Source organism: Tiliqua scincoides, chromosome 5 (assembly GCF_035046505.1).
Source record: "Tiliqua scincoides isolate rTilSci1 chromosome 5, rTilSci1.hap2, whole genome shotgun sequence".
NCBI classification, from domain to species: domain Eukaryota; kingdom Metazoa; phylum Chordata; class Lepidosauria; order Squamata; family Scincidae; genus Tiliqua; species Tiliqua scincoides.
Genome location: NC_089825.1, coordinates 113,868,304 through 113,880,161, shown reverse-complemented (window position 1 = coordinate 113,880,161; position 11,858 = coordinate 113,868,304). Strand labels below are relative to the sequence as shown.

Sequence of the window (11,858 nt, the reverse complement as noted above, 5' to 3'; positions counted from 1 at the left end):
CCCGCTTTTGTGCATGTGTGCACATTGAACCATTTTCTGTTTTACCCACAAAAGATCTGCCAGAGAGTGAGGACCTATCTAGCTCTATTCCTTTTTTCTATCCAGGGAGTGGAAGGAAGCAGTGGACGCAATATTTCAAACAATAAATGTCTTTCTTGTTTGTTACAAAGGCTTTATTGTAACTGTTTCCAAAGCATCAGTGCACTGGTAAAAACCATTTAACACATTTATTAACATATATGCTGTTGGGATGAAAGGAGAATCTTTTGTCATGGCCTGAGTTCCTTGGAAGAAGGTATGATAGAAAATATTGTTAATAATTTTGAAATTCAGTACAGCACTTAAAATAAATGATTAAGAGTTTAACTTTATTAAACAGGAATTCTAAACCTTGAAGAAGCCATGTCTACTTGGAAGTAAGTTCCACTCTGTTCAGTGTTGCTTACTTACAGATATGCATAGCCTACACAGTATAGGATTGCAACCTTTAAAAATGCAACCAAATTAAATGAAACTAACCAACCCATATAGGAACATGCATAGAGGCTTTCATGGAGAGAAAGAGAAGGAAACTGATGTGGGGGAATGGATGGAATGTCAGGGAAAATGAAAGCTCTGTCAGAAGTGAATAAGGTTATTTGTAAAAAGCAGAATGAGATAAATGGGTGAAAAAGTAACATACCATGCCATATGAGTCTCATTTGGGCAATCAAGGCACATGATTGACTGCTCCTTGCAAGATGGGAACCTCCCTACTCAGGGGTGATGCTGACCCTTTAACCCCAGGGCTGGTCCAAGTGCAGCTGAGGGTGGGGATGGGAGAGAGACATCCCAGGAAAGTGAGGGCCCAGGGCTTCATAAGGCACTCAGGGCCGGTGATGAGAGGTCTCTGGACAGGCTACCAGAAGGTTGTTGTATGGCTTCTCCATTGGGACCAGGGCAAGCCCAGGGAAGCAGCCAGGAGAGAAATGAATGAGGGAGAAGAAGGGTGAAGCAATCCCCTCTCCACTGCTGAACTCTGAGGTCTGGGGGGTGGGTCCTGGTTGGTGGGCCAGCAACCTCCCCTCTGTTTCTACTCCTCTTTCCCTGGGCCCAAGAAGTTCACAGACACCAAGCAGAGCACATCCCTCTTACAGTATCCCTACTGAGGGCAGAGGATGGAGAAACTTACAAAGCTGAACAATGACTCACTGAAGTGTTGTACCACTGCCCAGAAGGGCAGTGCCAGTTCGGTAGACAGGTGTGTAGGTTCTGTCCAGTGCTGCTGAGACCGAATGAGCAGACACTGAAAGGTGGAAAGCTATGAAGTTTCTTTATTCAACAAGACATGTCTGTGACCTCTGAGAGATGCACACTCAAATTCAGAGGTACTTTCAAAAGGGTGGGACCCCTTTTATACATTTCAGTTGTAATTCAAAGCATAGTCTTTCAAAAGGGGAAGTTCCCCGTTAACCTTCTCTGGTGACTTTCTGCTGACCTTCTCATGCACTCACCTCCTGCCCCTCTTCACTGTCCTCCTCATGCACTTGCCCCCACCTTCTTAAAGGGAAGTAGTCTGGTTTCCTTTTGCCTGTTGAACATGTTTTGATATTGCTATTTCCAGCTATGATGATGCTATTGTCTGCGGTTTTTGTTAGCTGTCAGCAAAGGGTCTTTAGTGACCTTTTTGTTAACTTGTCAGCAACAGGGGTTTGTTAATTATAAAATTTGCAAGGCAGCAAGTCTGGAGCTTTTCCCCCTAAGTTCATACTTTGTCTGTCTTCGTTCTGCACCCCTCCCTCTGTCCTGTATTGATGGTTGTTACAGGTTACTTCAGGAGGGAAGAAGGGGGTCCAAGACAGGTCATTAGGTAACAGAAGCATCATGATGCACAACGGTGCTTGATGGGAAGTACACTGTGTGGATTTATTAGATTGAAATCTGTGGTGTGTGTATGTAGATATTAGTTTTGAAACTTGCACATATTCAATTTCTGCCAACACATTTACTAACATACTGCTATGGAAGGGACAACAGTTTATCACAGGGGTGTCAAGCATAAGGCCCACGGGCTGCATCTGGCCACAAACACCTGCTGCAAACCCTTTATACAGCCCTTGGGCTCTCCCAGCACTACCATCTGAGGTGCCACTGTTGAAAGGGCAGCCCCCTTGATAATTGGGCTTTCCCATTTATTGAATTCATCAAGATTTGCATGTTTTCTCCTCTGACATTTGCAGCTACTGAGTTCCTAAGTGAGAAAAAAGTGCTAATTTTGCTCAATGGCATAAGTTCCTGCTTCATGACATCACTTCCAGCCCTCAGCAGGCACCGTAAATGTGATTCAGCTGGCTGTATGAAACAAGTGTGACAACACTGGTATGTCCTTTACTGGAGTGCCTGGCTCAGGTGTGCAGGCTGTATGAATTACCTGCAGAAGAGGGACAATGTAACTTTTCTGACATTTATGACACCATGAAATCATGGGGAGGCTTATTCCTTGCCTGGAAGGAAAAGGCAGGCATTCATTTGCCGCATATGCAGAAAGGGTTTTGTAAAGCTACGCATGTTGAGTTTCTGCCTGAACCAATCTCCAAGCCCTACACCTAGCTAACAGACTTAGGGCCCAATCCAAACCAGGCCTTGGGCGGGCACATATCCCTTGCGCCAGCCCAAGACTGTCACAAAAGTGCCATAAATCATTTGCCATAAAGCAAAAGTGCCATAAAGCCTAAGTGGCGTTAGGCCAGCACATTGACATGCGCCAGCTTCCCCATGCTGATGTGGGCCCCAGGAGGCAGGTAGGTTGCATCAGCCAAGCTTGGCTGAGGCAGGGATCAGGGCGGGGGGCATGGGGAGGGGGGAGGAGGTGGTGAGGAGATGTTTTGGGGTGAGGGAGGGCAAGTGGTGTGTGTTCCTAGGAGCGGGTGGGCAGAGAGGAAGTTTGGACCCTTGGGAACGCATTCATCTTGGCCCCTGTTTGGATATTGATCTTCTTGGCACTGGAAGCAGCTTTCCATGTCTGAAAGAAGGAAAAGAGGCTGTTTGAGTTTCCCAGATATACAATAATTGCTCCTCTGCTGCAGATTATCCTCTATCAAAAGAAATGAGCCCTTATAGACAGGCAACCCAATCCCAGCCATTGGGGTTCACTGGCACCCAAAAGTGTTGGGATCCTGGCAGATGTTGTGCAATCCGGCACCGCCAGCAGGAACAAGAAGGCTGCCAGCAAAGTCACTGGTGGACACTCATGCAGGTGGGGCTACGTGTTGGGAAGGATGGGGAGAGAGTGGAGAATGGTAGTGTTTCTTGGGAGGGATCAGGGAAGAACTTGGGGCAGTGTGGTGGTGAATCTGGCAGCAGCGGCTCAAGCTGGATCCTATCCCCTCCTTTTCAAATGTCCCTGTTCCTTTCCTCTCAGATGCATGCCACCAAAATAGGTGGAGCCACTACTGTGCATGCCATTCTGTTACCCATTTGTGGCTGAGGCTCAGCAGTGTGCAACCGTGATCTGCCTTTGGTGCCACCATAAAGGGCCCTGTGCTGCCTGAATTCTAGTTTTCACAGTGCCTTAGGATTGGGTCCTGACACTTAAAATTTTGCAGACTGACTTATTATTTCCAAAGCAAGAGCAGTGAATTATCTAGGGCAGGGGTGGGCAAACTTTCAACTTTAGGGGTCCTGGACCTTCAACAATTATGTAGGACAGGGAATTTCAGCAGGTGCAGCTTGAAATTCCCTCTTCCATACAATTGTTAAGGGTCCAGGATCCCCATTGAACTTAATGGTAGGTTTGCAACTGTTTCTTCCTTAAGGGAGCAGGAGGGGCATGTAAGTTTATGGCAACCACACAGAGATGGCAGAACTCATCACACATCTATAGTATAGTATAGTATAGTATAGTATAGTATAGTATAGTATAGTATAGTATAGTGGTTTTCCAACTGGTGTTTCGTGACCCACCAACCAAGGAAGCACTCAGCTCTGGCCCCAACAGGATCTGTGGGGGTGAGGAAGCCCCGCGGACGCCTCCGCAAGGCTCTCCAAACTTTGAAAATAATAAAAATCAGGATAGGAAGGCACTTCCGGAAGTGGCTTCTGATCACAATTTTGATTATTTTTGAGGCTTGGGGAGCCCTGTGGAGGAATCAGTGCAGCTTCCTGCACTCCACCCAAGCCCGTCACTGGCTTCGGGTAAGCCAGAAACCTCCCTTCTTTCCCCGGCAGCAGTGCAATTCTAGGGATCATGTTGCTGCAATCCCCCTGCCTGAGCAAAGATTTATGTGGTGCCCTCCTCCTAAGGGGGACTTTGGGAACCACTGGTGTAGTATAGTGTATAGCAGTGTTGAGAAAATCCAGCAAGGTTCGGCTTGAGTCAAGATGCCGAGTCACTGTCCCCATGACTCGACTTGAAAATGTGTCATAACAGGGGCACTTTCCAAGTCTCCGAGTCAACCTTTAGTGACTCTAATGGACTCGAGTTGTTGAATCGCTCCCCCCCTTTAAAAAGCCAGCTGTGGGGAAAACAGAGCTGCTGCTGAGGTGTGTGTCTGAGTTCTCTTTATTCACTCCCCTGCTATTGCTGCCCATCTGTAAACAGGGCAGGAAGGGTGGGAGGGACTGCAAGAGAGCCAGGACAGAAGTGGCGAGAGGGAGGAGGAGGGTCAAGAGCAGCAGCTGGGAGGCTTACCAGGATGACCGGATCCTTGGCAGCCCTACTCAGAAGTAGTCCCACTGCAGCAGGTCATTCAATGCCATGACATGCAGAACATGATCACTATGAACTTCAGCTGGACTTCAGGCTAGTCGGCCGAGCCGCACCATTCTGTCAGCCCAGGCCAGGGGTTCGCCTGCCTGCCTCCTGGAGCCGGTCAGGCATCATAGGAGCGGTTCAGACTTCACCCTCACCCTGGCCGTGGATAAACACCGAGCCAAGTACCTGCCTACCCAGCCCCGCACATACCCTGCCTACACTGGGAGTGACCAACCCAGACTAACCTAATAACTGCACCACCCTTTGCCAGTCTGAGGTAGGCGAAAAAACAGCCATCCAAGGTCCAATCAGGATAACTGCAAAAAATTCCTAACCGGCCCCCGAAGGCGAACAGCTAATCCCAGACTGGTTAACAGGGCGGGCGGGCGGGCGGGGTTGCCAGCTCGGAGCAAACTGAGCTCCAGCCAGAGCGCGCGCTCCTTGCTGGAGCTCAAGTCCCGCCTCCCCAGCTGTGTCACCCAATTTATTTCTTATTATTAACTGTTCCTTGTTGTTGAGTTCAGGCTTCAGGATAATGATGTAGCATTTAGGAGAAAAGATGCAACCTAGTAACCCAGCACTAGAGGCCAAGATGGAGAAGATCTCCACAGCCACCATGTACTTCCCTTTGGTGCTTAGATATGTTGGAACAAAGGACAGCCAGACACTGCAAAAGACCAACATGCTGAAGGTGATAAATTTGGCTTCATTGAAACTGTCCGGCAACTTCCGTGCTAGGAAAGCCACAATGAAGCTGACCACGGCCAGGAAGCCCATATAACCCAAGATACAGTAAAACATGACAACTGAGCCCTCATCACACTGCACTATGATCTTCCCATTTAGTGAGTGCATGTCTGTATCTGGGAATGGAGGGGAAGTGCTTAACCAAAGCAAAGAAATGCCTGCTTGAATAGAGGAGCATGAAAGGACCATGGAATTTGCCAGTCTTTTCCCCACCCATTTCCTCATCCCAGATCCTGGTTTGGTAGCCATGAAAGCCAAAACCACAGTGATGGTCTTTGCCAAGACACTGGAAAGGGCCACAGAAAAGATGATGCCAAAAGCAGTTTGTCAGAGAAGGCAGGTCATCCTTCCAGGTCTTCCAATGAAGAGCAAGGAGCAGAGGAAGCACAGGAGAAGGGAGACAAGGAGGATATAAGTGAGGCTGCGGTTGTTGGCTTTGACGATGAGAGTGTCCCGATGCTTCATGAAGATTCCAATAACGAAAGCTGTGATGAGGGATAAGGAATTAGCCAACACAGCCAAAAGGGTTCCTATTGGTTCGTTGTAAGTAAGGTAGCTTAGACCTTTGAGAATACATTGATTTTGATACCTGGTGGGAAAGCGAACTTCTGGACATTTGACGCAGGCCTCCATGTCTGAAAAGCAGAAGCGCTGTTTGATTATTTCAAGACTTTGACCAAGGTATAAAAAGAAGCCCATTATATCAAGTGTAACAGCCTATCCCCCACCAGTCCATTGCATGCAGCACACACTCACACACCCATTTTACTTTTCTCCCTCCTAGCCTGCAAGGAGTCTCCTCAGACCTACCCCAGCTCTTTCTCTGATGCACATCTGAGGAGAATCCTGGGGTTGTTGTAGCAGCACGATGTGGAACAAGTTACATCTTTATACGAAGTTTAATAACTTTCAAAGTAGAAATGAAAAGGAAACAATGAAGTAAAACATGCTTAAACTTAAATAGTAATAAAAATAATTATGAAGAATCATCAATATCATCCTAGGGCAGGGCAACACAAAATCTAGCAATCCGCATTCATGCAGTTCTCTCATAATTATTCTCACATGGGCGGCAGTATCCTATCCCCTTTGTTTTCAACCAGTCCCTCTCCTTTAAACTCCTCAGACATACATCGACTATATTACTTACATAGGTCTGAGGAAACATATAGGTCATCGGGAGCAATACAGAAAGGTAGGGGAAAAATACGTATACTATTTTCTTCACTCTCCCAGAGTGCACTTCCTTGGTGCGGCTGCATCATTGTCAATGGTGGAGGATAGAATTGGGCTCTTAGATCAGTATTCCATTAAGCTCAGTATTGTCTCTTCTGGCTATTTGTGGCTCAGTAGAGCTTTAGGTTCTGTCTTGGCTCTACCTAAAGATGTCTGAGATGGATACTGGGACCTTCTTCATTCAAAGCATGAGCTGTGTCACTCATTAAAAACGTGCTTCCTTAGGCTTGCCTATCAAAAAAGCTCTAAAGTGTGGAGATCCTGGATCTTATCTTAGCAATTGGTAAACCTATTGTACATAATTTCTCCTACCCTTTTGTTCAGAGATCATCCCTTCTGGACATGGATCACAATCATAGCAGCAAAATTTCTCTCCCTCTCTCTTTTTCCTGCTATAGCCAGGAGAGCAGTTGTCATTGCACACGGAAAGGGGCACCACCTGTTCATAAGCAGAAAGGAAGATTATTATTATTGGGAAAGGTTATTCAAAGAATGTGTTAAGAATGACTGGTATGTAAATAGTGAGTTGTTCACATGGACTGATAACATCCTAGATTAAACAGTGGATCTCTTCAGACGTTATAAAATGGACTTAAATATACACATGGAGGAAGAGGTGGGAGTATATCAGGTATCAGATAATCCTACTCATCTGATGAGCTTCTTAGGTTCATTTTAATATGAGTCACATATGCTCATTAAATACATATTTCAACCCACCAATACACAATGTGTAAATCTCTACTTGGCCAACAAAGGGGCTCTGAAGAGTCTAACTGTGGCCTCTTTGCTGTTTGAAAGCAACTCCTCCTCAGGAGTTGGCAAGGCAGGTGCGCAGAGGTGCACCAGCCTGCGGAGGCTGAAATAAGCCTCCACGCCAACAGATGCAGAGAGTCTTGGGTCGGCTAAACTTGGCCAACGCAAGGCTCTGGGGTGGGCGGGGAGGAGGTGGGAGGGAGGCATTCTGGGGTAGGGGGAGAGTGGGCAGTGGGCAACCCTGGGGCAGACAGGGAGCAGGATCTGGCAGTTATGCCGAATCCCAATCCCCGTTTCCAAGGAGGTGGGAGTGGCTTGAAGCCGTTCTGCTCTCCTTGGCCTTGTGCCACTTCAGGAGGTGGTGCAGGTTCGAAAAGACCCATAGAGGCCAGGGTGTCTTACCCAGGGGTTAGGGGAAAAGTTTCCCCTTGCCTCTGGCTGAGCCAATTCTGACCCCTATTCTGCACTGGATACAGCGCAAGTCTCTTGACTTGCCTGTTCTAGCACAGAATAGGATTGTGCCCTTACAGTAAGCTAACCAGCACAATTCAATCAGAAAGGACATGCCAAACATAAAAGTGGCTAAAATCAAACTTTTCTCATTTCTATCAATTGCATCATCTGCATCTCTGTTTCACCTGGTTAAAGCTTCTGTGCCACACAATCTGATCATCATTAATGGTTAAGACTGTGTCTCTAGGAGGCAGAATGTCCAGTCTTCCAACTTTAACCCTGACAAAAGATACATTTGGGAATGTGACCCAGTTGGTAACATCAAAACCTGCCACAAATTCTCCTGCTGCGTCAAAAAGCACTGTGTCTCCAGCACTGGTGTTGAAGGTGATGCTCCTCAGAAAGGGATGAAGCTAGAATGAAATAGAAAAGGAGGAAATGGAAGAGAACATCATTAAATGGCATCATTCCATGGAGTTCATGTTCACATTGATATTGATAACTGGGATTGTAACTAGCGTGATCTTTTGCTTGTTGACTCCTCTATTTTTCTTATATAGAACGAGTCACGGTAAAGTAAAAGTTTACTTTAAAAAATATTCAGTTCTTGGTAATGAGATGGAATTAAATACACGAATTTAAAAAGAAAAGCACCATAGATACTTACCTATCAGGCAAGAAATTTCTGCCAATAAATCAAGCTTAGATCATCTTGCCTTATCTGTGAGGTCAGTTAATTCCAGGTGAATTCCAGGGCAGTTCAAGCACCAGGAGAAGTGAGAGGACAGTGCAGAGATAATTAGATGGCTATTAGTCTCCACAGCAACCCCTCCCAGGCAACAGCTGTAGCCAAAGTTAACTTTTTATTCTCCTTCTGAGAAAAAAGACAGGCCAGTGCTCAAGGCTTGCATTTAAATCAAGCAAGCCTCCTTCTCTTTAGCAGACCCTTCTGTACCCTCGTTCCATTTTGCAAACGTTTGGCAGTGGTCTGTTGTTTTTTTAAAACACCAGGATCCCTTCATCAGATGCCTGATCTCCTCTAATCTCAGAAGCTAAGCAGGGTCAGGCCTGGTTAGTACTTGGATGGGAGACCGCCAGGGAATACTGGGTGCTGTAGGCTTATACCCTAGTCTTTCGAGACTGAAGGTTGCCAACCAATCCTCATTTCCATTTGAAACAAAGTTCAAGGCTCTAATTCAGTGCACTGTTCCTTAAGAATATCACACATGGGATATACTTCTGAGTAAATAGGGTTGCAACTATGTGCAGCTGCACTTCCTCATGGTCATTCCTTGTTGCATGTGTCTTCACAGTGAACTGAATTGCACACTCCCAGTTATGTGTGATATGTTGTATGTTATATGTAAAGCCTCTGGCTTCACACACCAGGCACCTTAAAGAAGAATTTGATAAATTGTTCTACAGGTATGTTGTTTACAGAGCACCAAATCTGATAGAGTTTATACGAAGGTTGTGAAGAGCAGAATTTAAGAAGTTAATGAATAAAAATATATTGTAGGATATTTTACTAAATTTTTAATAAATTAGAGACTCTATAGTTGTTTGGTAGGTTATTCTTCAGGATCTAGCCTCAGGTAAAACCAGACAAAATTATAGTCAGACCCCCCCCCCCCACACACACACGTTTAAGCTCCCATCTTATTCGAGGGTCATAGAAAACTCCATGCTTGTTGTCTCAAAACCTGCTATTGATTTATCTGTAAGATTGACATACTCAAGTATCTGCAGTAGCCATGGCTCGTGTGGAATTTTAAAATGTAGAATTAGTGAGCAGAGTTCTATCCATCTCTGGATGATATGCTAAAATATTTTCATATTGTAATATTGGACAATTACCTGCCAAGGATGCATATTCCCTAAATCCAGTTACCCTCCTAATAGCTTACTGGATCTAGATAAGAACAGAGCATGCAAAGTATGTGCCACAGCATAGGCAGCACTGTAGACATTGTAGCTGTGGCCAGTCATGTCCATTTCAAAGAAGGTGCTCAGAAGGCTCTCCAGCTTCTCCTCCCCAGTGCAGGATGTCTTGCTCTCAGCATTCCGACTTGAAGCTTCCAATGAACAGTCAAAGGCTTGTTCCCAGAAATTCTGGATAAAGCCATCTCCTTCTGCCCAGGAGGGCTTTACAGTCTGAACAAAGTTTTGGAATCCAGGTGGCTGATTGGAGTGAACCGTGAATGATATGGCCCCATGGAAGCCCTGTATATCCCATATCCTTTGAAGGTAAACTGAACTGAAATCCCATTGTGATGTAACAATCCAGACTTTGCCCACAGGTGGCAATGTAAAGAGGGGTGCATAAAACAGCAACATTCTCAAAACTTGGATGGACTTTCTCCATTTACCAAACATACATTGACTTTTCTATCCATAAGAACTGGATATTTTTCCATCAATTCTAAAACCATGCCTACCAAGCGATCTATAAAAGTCCTTTTTGGTGTTCTGAGAATGAAGGCATCACAGATGCCATTTTGGGAAAGTATTGGGACCATTGTCTGCAAAACCCTGTCTCCATTGTCATCGTCTACGGCCAGAAGCCCAACCCACGTCCATTGGAAATGTTGAAATAGCTGGATAACCCCCTGGAATTGATGGGCTTCACTTGGCACCATCTGATACAAAGATGGGAAAAACATCTTGTCATCATGAGCTGGGGAAAAGGATCCATAAGAGAGCTGAAAGAAAATATACAGGGTGCTCTTGTAAAGGATTACTAAAGTACTTCTGTATTTGAAATAACTGCATGCAAAAAACCTACCTGTAGAAGCTTGTAGATGGACGTTATGGTGGCTGCATTAGCAGTGATTTCGGTCACCAGTCCTGCAATGACAGCAATTAACTTGTTCTGGGTGTTGCACTTGAAGTTGGGGACAAACGTAAGCTGGGTGGAAGGCAGGTTCAGGGTGGCCTTGTAAGTTGTCCTTGCACCAAAATAGCAGTTGACGATGCGGAACCCCAAAGTGATGTTTGGTAAGATGTTGGGATCCTCATTGATCTCTTTGACAGCAAATGCCAAGGCCAGGACAAGCTGGTAGTCTTTCGGCACCGAACTGCAATGGAAAGGTATCAAGTCTTTAGCCAAACTGCTGAAGGGGCATTTGGATCCTTCATTGTCTTACTTCCTTACATTGTCTTGCTACATGCTTTCCACAAGTGTTTTATCTTAAATCCTTGTAAAGCCCCAAGTGTTGGTGTAGCAGAAGAAATTGTGCCAGCATTTTGTTTCCCAGAGGAACTTAAGCAAGAACAGGTTCTAACATATGCATTCTCCTGACAAATAGCCCTTGCTCTCCACTCTTGTGGGTGACAGCAGACAATAGATCATGTTGCTAATCATTCTATTGCTTCATGATCTGTTCTCAATTTCTCTAATCTGAATATGTGAAGAAAGAAGTTAAGAAAACAAATAACTTACACAGGTTCTCCAATCAGCGTCTGTGTGGGCTGCACTTTGAAAGAGGGACTGTCATGTAGGAAATAAACCTGGGAAACAATCTCATCAATGATCACATCTCCTGGCTGATAGAAATTGTGAGGGATGGGAAGGGGATCGTTGCATATGGTGCAGTTGACAGCATGAGCCTTTTGTACAAAATAAGACAGCAGGGCAAGCAGCGATATCATCATCTGTACCGTCCTGATGTCAAAACATTTTTCTCTGATTTACACACCAGTTTCACAAGCTACAGTTTTCCCTAGGAAGAAACCAGGAATTCAAGGCAAAAATTGGAAAAGAGAAGTTCTTCCTTTGCTCCCCCTGCTTATTTTATATGTGGCTGTGAGCATGAGGAAGTATACCTCAATTTATGAAGAAGAAACAGGCATGCAAAAGACTAGCAGAGCCCTACCTGCCTCTAGGTCCAGGTCTGAACAAAACAGAAGGCTTATATAGCATCTTTCAGACATC

General features: G+C 45.4%; 1 pseudogene; it reads right to left on the bottom strand.

Moving 5' to 3' along the window:
- Window positions 1–5,062: 5,062 nt before the first annotated feature.
- Window positions 5,063–11,578, bottom strand: LOC136653241 (vomeronasal type-2 receptor 26-like; annotated as a pseudogene).
- Between the last annotated feature and the right edge of the window lie 280 nt (window positions 11,579–11,858).